Below are 8,058 nucleotides of genomic sequence, written 5' to 3' on the forward strand. Positions count from 1 at the left end.
TGCTATGTAAGTTCTCCTAACTTCTATGTTATAATAAATAGTTAAAGCTGTATAATAAATAGTTAAAACCATTATAATTTAAACCTGGTCTTTTAAAATTCAGTAGGAAAAGCCATGCACCTGAATTCAGTAGTAGGGTACGGATGCCACCAAAAGAAGCTTCATCCCTTCTCTCCTGCCTCTAGAATTCCACTTGATGCCACAGAAAGCAGAGCCTCTCTCAAGAGTTTCGTGAATATTAGGGAAGGGGAAATGCACGAATTTCCAGAGCCCCTTTCACACAGGATCTATCAGGATCCTGTCAGGATCTCTCTCCTTCAACTGCCCTTATCCCGCTACACCTCCAGCTGAGATTTGGGTGCTTCCGCAATTGCTAGAGGAAAGAAATATTATTCAAACGTCCTTTCAAATTGTATAAGGAAAACGATCCGAAATTCATCTTTGGGGAAAGGGAAGAGCGGCAGACCTCCCACTGCCAAAGGCGGCTGAAAGCTGCTCCTTAGAGGGCATTTATCCAAAGTGGCCAAACTTTCCCAAAATAGTCCTCTGGCGGCCAAAGGGGGGGAAAAGTGGAAAACCAAAACAAAACAACAAGCGCACGGCACTGTACTGACTGTGCCTCCGGATTACGCAGCCACTTCTCCCTGCAAAGTGCACGCTCCCGCGCCGCAGCCGCACGCCGTGCCCGGCAAGCGGCGCCCCGCCGCGCACCCTTACACACCTGCCTCGACCGGGGTCCGTCTCTCGGCGTCTACCTGTTGCAGCGCTCGCCAACGCCACGACACCCCTGCTGTGGAGCCCCCCTAAATCCAACCACATCCAGGCCAGTGAGTGCCACTCTCCCTGCAGCAGGAGAGCCCGAGGCAGCAACGCTCTTGCACCCAGGTGACTGCACGGGTTTCCTCCGAGCAGCCAGAAGTTGGCTTGCGTCTCCCCGGTCCAATGACACCCCGGGCGCGGAGAAGCGGAGAGGAGGGGGCAGGGGCAGGGCCAGGGCGGGCGAAGTAGGGAGGGAGAGAGGGCGGGCGAAAGCCCGGAGGGGGAGTGGGCCAGCTCGAGGGCCGGCCCTTTTAAAAGCGGGTCACATGTCCAGATAAAGTTCAGGTTGCTATCCCGCCCCCCTGAGCCCTTCCCATTGGCCCGGAGGGAAGCAAGGCTCCACGCTGCACGGGCCAGGCGGGCTTCTCATTGGACAGACATGGCTGCCAGTCACCAGGAGGGCGACATGACTGATACAAAGTTGCTGCGACACAGCCTGGACTCGGCAGCTCCCTTAAAGCCGCAGGAGCGGCGGGCGCTTGGGGTGCCGGGCAGCGGCTACGACATTAGGCACTAGGCACCCTCCACTCGCTGCCCCCCGCCCCTCTCGCTCGACTGTCCCAAACTTGCTCATGCCCACCTGGCTCTTCTCCTGGCGGACCCCAGGATATCTGGACAGACGTGAAAAGTGTGGTGACGCGGAAGAAGTCGGTTTTTCCGAGAGCCAGTCAAGGTGGTGTCCCCTCACGCTCTCCACCTGCAGCGCCAGGTGAGGGGCAGCCCTAGCCCAGGCGCCGCCCACAGCGTCCGCGCGCGCGGGAGGACTCCCAGTGGGCTTCACCGACCCCCGAGGTCCTCTCCCCGCCCCTTGCCTCTGTCTGCCGAGTTACCTCTCAGCGGAGCAGCCGCAGCGTCCGCTGCCAGCGAGCCGGGGGATCACGTTCCCACTCGATTTAAATTTCCGTGTTTTGACCGTGCAGGAAAATTGGGTGATTTCAGTGCAGCCAAAGCCCTATAAATATAGCCTCTCTCACACTCCCCCAGCCGCCCCCAAAAAGTGTCAGGGTCAAGAGCCGCTGCTCTCCTTCCTTATAATTTTGTTGCTGTATTTACTACTTTAGTATTGGATTTTTCCACTAGTTCAATTTGAAAGAAAGCTTATCGAGGATATTCACTTCTTTATAATGGGTGGGAGGGGGTGCACATAATTGGGAGAAACATACAGGAGAGGGGAAGGAAACAAACGGTTTTCTAAGGATCGAGTGTCTGCAAGAAGAAATTTCGGTTTCCCTCCAACCGCCCCCACCTCGACTCTCCTCCCGCCCACCCAAACGCTGTAGTTACTAAGCAAAAGGATGAGCTTCTTAACTTTGATTTCTAAAGACTTTGAGGCTCCGCGTCTGAGGCTTCGTTTTAGGCTGCCGGCTGGCCGGGAGTCAGCACCAGTGACGTACACACCTAAATCTGGTCCTCCGGCCCTTGGCGACCCGTAGCCTGGCGGCGGCAGCTGTGTAGCTTCCCGCCTCACCCTTGCCCCGCACCCGCCAAAGTCGGTGGGGGGCGGGGGGAGAGTTCACCCTATGCCCAAAGGCCCCTCCTCTCCTTACAGTTAATTAAGCTTCAGGATTCCAGACCCCGAACGCAGGAAGACTCGAACTCTGCCGCTCCAGGTAGGGAACTCCCTGGCGGCGGGGGCGACAGCGGCGGCGCGGGAGAGCTGGTCCCGACCCCCGATTCCGATGCTCAGCAGTCCCCTGCGCGGAGCGGCCCCCGGCGCCCCCGCAGCCGGGAGTCCCCGCCAAGTGTCCCAACTTTCCCGCGGGGCCCGCCGTCACGCGCACTCTCCGGGCCAGGCGAGCAGTCGGGCAGCGATCGCACCCAGGCGGAGCACGGGCTGCAGGCAGGAGAGAAGGGAGTCCCGGACCTAGCAACCCGGCGGGCGAGGAGGAGGCGGCAGAGTCTGCCCTGCCGAATTGTTCATTATTAAAGGAATGGACGTGTCTCTTTTACTAAGTTTTTACTTCCTTTACGGAGGGCTGGTCTTGCCCTGGATCTCAGCTTCTTGCAAAATCTAGGTTAGACCCGTGCAGGGACAGCTGCCGCGATCGCTCGCCCGCCGCCCAGCACCCCTGCCTTGAGGCGGCCCGGCGGGCACCTAGTCTCCTGCCCGCAGCCCACCTCAGTTCGTCAACCTGCGCCCTCTTCGCGGACCCTGCCTTCCCCAGAGCCGCCCCTGCGCTCCCCCGGCCCCCTCCCGCCGCCGTCAGCGCAAAGTGACTGTCGCTGCACTCACCTTTTCTAGGACATGGTGGGGAGGCTGGGGCGCGGGGCGGGGGGTGGGTGGGGGCAGCGAGACTCTTGTCACCGCCGCCGCTGCCGCCACCAGCAAGTCCGATATTAGCCGTTCGGAGGTAAGGATGGAGAGGATAAGAATCCCGGCAGTCGCCCTGCTGACGGTGGGTAGAGCAATAGAGCAGTAGTGTTGTTACCCCGCAGGAGGAGGCGAGGCGGTGGCGCCGCCAAATCGCGCAGAGGGGGACGCGGGCGCCCGCCTGCCCCCAGCAGCAGTGGCCGGGCCTCCAGCGGGCCCCTCTCCCTAAGCTACTGTCTCCCGGGCGTTGGCGGCAGCGGCCCTGGGAGCCGGGAAGTCCGACAGGATGATCCCGCGCCGGCCGCCCCGCAGCGCGACTCTCCGAGCCCCCTCCCCGAGCCTGGGGTGGCCGGTGACAGCTCGGGCGGCGGAGCGTGTGTGTGTGTGTGTGTGTGTGTGTGTGTGTGTGTGTGTGTGAGAGAGAGAGAGAGAGAGAGAGAGAGACGGGGGGTGGCCGCAGGGGGAGCCCGCGGCGCCGCGGCCCCCTCCCCGGGTCACACCCTCACCAGCAGGAGGAGGCAGCAAAGCGTCCAGCCACCGGCTAGTGGGAATCGGGGCTGGGGGCGCCAGCTGCCGCCCTCCCACCCTGGTCACTGGCAGGGAGGAGGCCGAGGGAATACAGAACCCCAATGCTCGTAACCCCCCACCCCTCCCCACGGGCACCCAAAGTCCCCTGACCTCGCTCCCGGCCTCAGGTGCGGTTCCCACCCGCGGGGGGAGGCGCGGGCTGAGGACCACGCGCGGGGGGCGGGAGGGAAAAGTTTCTTTTCCTGCTCCCTCGGTGCCCACCCCTGGAGGCTGCTCCTCTCTCCCTCTTTGGGGCTCGCCGCGCCTCTGCCCCACCCCCACCGTGGGGGGGCGCCCAGGAAGGCCCGAGTGTCTGCGCGCGGGGGCGCTTGGGGAGAGCAGGGAGGAGCGGCGGCCGCCCGGGTCCCCCGGCTCTGACAGCGGCTCAGACGCCTTCAACGGCGGCTGGAGGAGCTAGCCGAGGAAGGGGCCGAGCGCCAGACCCCCGCCCCCTCCGCTTGCAGAGCGGCGCGCGCCCCCGCGCCGCCTAGCGCGCCCCCGAGCCCTCGCGCCCGCCGGGGCAGACACCTACGCAGACGCGAAAGTGAAAGGGGGGCGGCCCAGCCCGGTGCGCTGCAGGCAGCGCACTGTGAGGGGCGGAGGAGGGAGCTGCGACCCGCGATCCCGGGATTCTCCCGCTGCCCTGCAGAGCCGCTGGCCGCTTCCTGGCTTGGGAGCCATCCCAAAGTCCCACATTCCCCACCCTGGGCCACACAGATCACCCCCATCAGGGGATATGTTTGAGTGTGGGTGCGTGTTCACGCGCCCTCATGTGTGTGAGAGACACGCTTCAGCCCCAGACTCTTGTACCGCACATTTACACTTAGCCTTGGTGGAAGATTTTGGGTGGAGGGATGCATTGTGAATGTTATTACCACTTGCAGGCTCCCCTGCTTGTATGACTCAGTTAAACCCCACGAACTGACCCCACACACCCCTTTTCCCCGGCTTACCACTCCTTTTTCTACAGGCTCTATTGACTCCCTCCTCTCCCTTTTTTTGGGTTCTTTCCCATTTTCTTCCTAAATAGCTGTGAAAGTTGTTAATCCCTTCCCACACAAAACCGTGTTAAACATGGAGCTGCCCTGTTAAAACAATCACTACTTCTCTTCAACCACATTCACACTGTCCGAATACCCAGCTTCCCATTGCGTCCATCACCCACACAGTGTTGGCACTACTCGGTTCTTAGATGGCTCAAGGTGGCATTTGGCCTCAAGCAAAACAACCTTTTGATTCTGTTTCCTTATTTGTAGGGAATGTGAAGTTCTTAAGTAATTATGTTTTAGGTGAAATTAAGAAATTAATAAATAATGTACTTTTTTAGAAATTAACATGATATATATTCAATAAAGTTTAAAAAGAACTGCCATTTAGACGTACTGACTGCAAAAACTGAATTTTGAAATGCATCAAAAGTAAGGGGGACAGACATCGATGGACTGATAAAATGGACAGAAGGGTGGATAGATATGTGATAAAGCATGCACATAGTATGGTATTAATGGTAGAATCTAGGTGGTGGGTATACAGGTGTTCATTGTAAAATTCCTTAAACTTTTTCTAGTATGTTTGAAATTTTTCATAATGAAATGTTAGAGGAAAAGAACTCTCATTTAAGGTAACCTATATAATGTAAATTCTGCTTACAAAATTGATAAATTAGGCATTGATTACTCTGTCCCCCTTTTACAAAATGATTTACCTTAAACATTTTTTACCTAAGTACTCCGTCACTATTTAAATTAATTTTTATTACAGACTACTTGGCAGGGGTCAGACTACAGTGGCAAGTGGGGTTGTTATAACTGCCACCTTTTAGAAATTTAGAAGATTTCTTCCTGTGTTTTTTCTTGTCCATTCTCAATTTTTGATCTTCCCAGCCTTTAAAACAGTTTGGTGTTTTAAACTAAGACTGAGTTTTTAAGCATATATAAATATTGTTTTGAAACTTTTTCACACCGAAATAGCCTGGGAGTGGTCCATATGCCCATATAAAGCAGTGTCTCTTATCCCTTGGCAGAGATGTTAGGGGATCTTGCAGTTACTAATAGGCAAATCTTTATTTGTTTTTAGGTATCTGAGTATTTAGATATTTGCCCAAACATTTGAGCAATTAAGTTTCCTTCTTTATTTTCTTTTGCTGGCTGTAAGACAAGAGGTTGTTCTGTGCCACTCTGGAAGGAGAACAGCTCCAGGATAAGATCTGTGGCTCTCTCATTGGATGAGAAAGTGGCACTGGTTTTGCTTGGAATCACCCCACAAGCGATGCCTCCGAGAGACTCCATCAAAGATGGAGATGCAGGGTTTTCTGGTTGTTCAGAATACTCTTCATTCTAATGCCCATTAATAAAGAGCCCTATCAACTTAAAAAAATGTATGCTTGGAAATGTCATTACTTGGTTGTTTTTTAGGTTGTCTCTTAACAAGTTTGCTCTTTTCATCCTTTTAGATATATTTTTTCTTTGCAAAAGGATGAAAATGTGTTTTTAAGAAAAATAAAAATTAAGAAAGGAAAAGCACAGAAAAGGATCTTAATTTCATCTCCAAATAGTTGGAGACTATTTACAGCTGCCAAATAGTCTTAAATCTTGAAGCAGCATCAGCTTATCTCCTTTTTGACAATTGTTCACCCTCCGTTCACAGTCGCTGTACACTCAGGACACCTCCCTCCCTCATCCCATTAGTGTCAAACTCCCTGAGGTTTGCCAGTATAAAGTGCACGACTCAGCATTTGCAATTTACATGTATGACATCACATCCTCTATTATATAACTTCAGATACAAAGCCTAATATCATCTAAGTTTGTGTTGGAAAAAATCCTCCCTTGCTCTTTATTTCAGCTTTAGCAGAGCCACCCCTTAGTTCCCTGATCCTAATCCCATTTCTTCAAACAGCTGGCACTGGGGGGAGAAAAAAAAAAGGCATGGCATTGTTTAAGCTGTGAAATCATAAGCTCCCCCTCCAAACTGAGTATATTTTGAAATATATTAAATACCTCTCCTTTTTACTGACAAGAAAGTAAAGACCATTAGGTATCATATAATTTAATTGTATTCAATAATTTTTAAAAGTTAAAGGCTAAGCATTTGGTCATAGTTAACTTCATTAATAAGCCTAGCCATTCTGGCTTTTTTTTTTCTTTCTAAAAAGCTAAGCTTTTTTTTTTTTTTCCTGTCTCTTACCAGCTGTTGGAAAGAGTTGAGAAAGACAGAGAGAGTCAAAGAGAGGAAGGAGGAGAGTGTTGGAGAGAGAAGATGAATAGGGGAATAATATAAGATAGAACTTCTTCTTTGTTTATTGCAAAACACACATGTTCCAGTTTATAAACATTGCAAGCAAATAAGAAATTGTGGACCAGAAGATAAATACAAAACATATCAGGGTTTTTGTTACTATCCAAAGTCGACCAAACTCTGTTTTCTAGACTACTTGGAATATTTTTATTAGCTTTGGTTATTCATTAATTTCTGTATTTGTTTACCTAACTATTTATTCATCTGTCAACCTTAATTTCATTTGTAGTCATTTTAAATAGAAAATACACAAACCTAATACATTTCTATGGCCAGATTTTGAGATGACAGAGCACCAAACAGCACATGCATCACAATTAGTATGCCATATTATTAGAAGCAAATCAGATTTCACTGTGCCTACAGTGATGTTCTAAATTTAGAAATAATGTACAGTAGTTGAAAATGGGGGGAGGAACTTAGAGCAGTATATTTTAATAAAAATATATTTTCAATTTCCTCTCTTTTTCTCTCGTCTTTTTCTTGGTTTAGTACAGGAAATTCATCACCTTTAAATAACTGTGCTAATCTTACATAAATAACTGCATGGTTTGTGTGCTTATTAGGCTTATGCATCGAGGCTGCTTCTCTGATATTAAGTGCAATAACAACCATAGAAAAGTGAAACAATCCAGTGGGTCAGGTGTGGGAAACATAAGAGTCTCTGTTGAACTTGATGAAGAGCTCATTTAGAATTCCTCGTTAGGACTTCACAGGAGCAGTTAGCTTTGCAGTAGTTGGTGCTATATTTTTAGCAGCATTTTAACAGCTGTCAGTAACAACTAAGACAACATTTTGATCAACATTATTTTTTTATTCTAACAAAGATGATTGCAGAGAAACAAAATGCTTCAGGATTTAAATGTTTAGTTATGAAAACAACAATGAAAAAAGATATTTTCTTGTGATAGAAAATGTTAATAATGCATCAAGGGCGGGCCCTAAGGTATCCATACAAAGCGAGGCCAAGTGGATTTTTAAATTTTAATTTTCTGATGCCTATGTACACATAATAAAGACGATGTTATTCTTAAAAGGTGTGTTCAATGTCAGAAATAGAAACG

General features: G+C 50.8%; 1 protein-coding gene across 4 annotated transcripts in view; it reads right to left on the bottom strand.

Annotated features, from left to right (window-relative positions):
* The window catches only part of NR3C2 (nuclear receptor subfamily 3 group C member 2), a 326,934-nt gene extending 321,790 nt beyond the window's left edge, over nucleotides 1-5,144 (bottom strand). The window contains exon 1 of one of the 4 annotated variants that reach the window (XM_044767137.2): nucleotides 3,053-5,144. The gene's annotated coding sequence lies outside the window, so the exon portion shown is untranslated. Of the gene's footprint in view, nucleotides 1-721; nucleotides 1,074-3,052 lie in introns of those variants that run through there. The other 3 variants (XM_044767138.2, XM_044767139.2, XM_070504866.1) reach the window with 3 other exon arrangements.
* Nucleotides 5,145-8,058: the final 2,914 nt, after the last annotated feature.

The sequence above is a fragment of the Equus asinus genome, chromosome 3 (assembly GCF_041296235.1).
Source record: "Equus asinus isolate D_3611 breed Donkey chromosome 3, EquAss-T2T_v2, whole genome shotgun sequence".
NCBI lineage: Eukaryota > Metazoa > Chordata > Mammalia > Perissodactyla > Equidae > Equus > Equus asinus.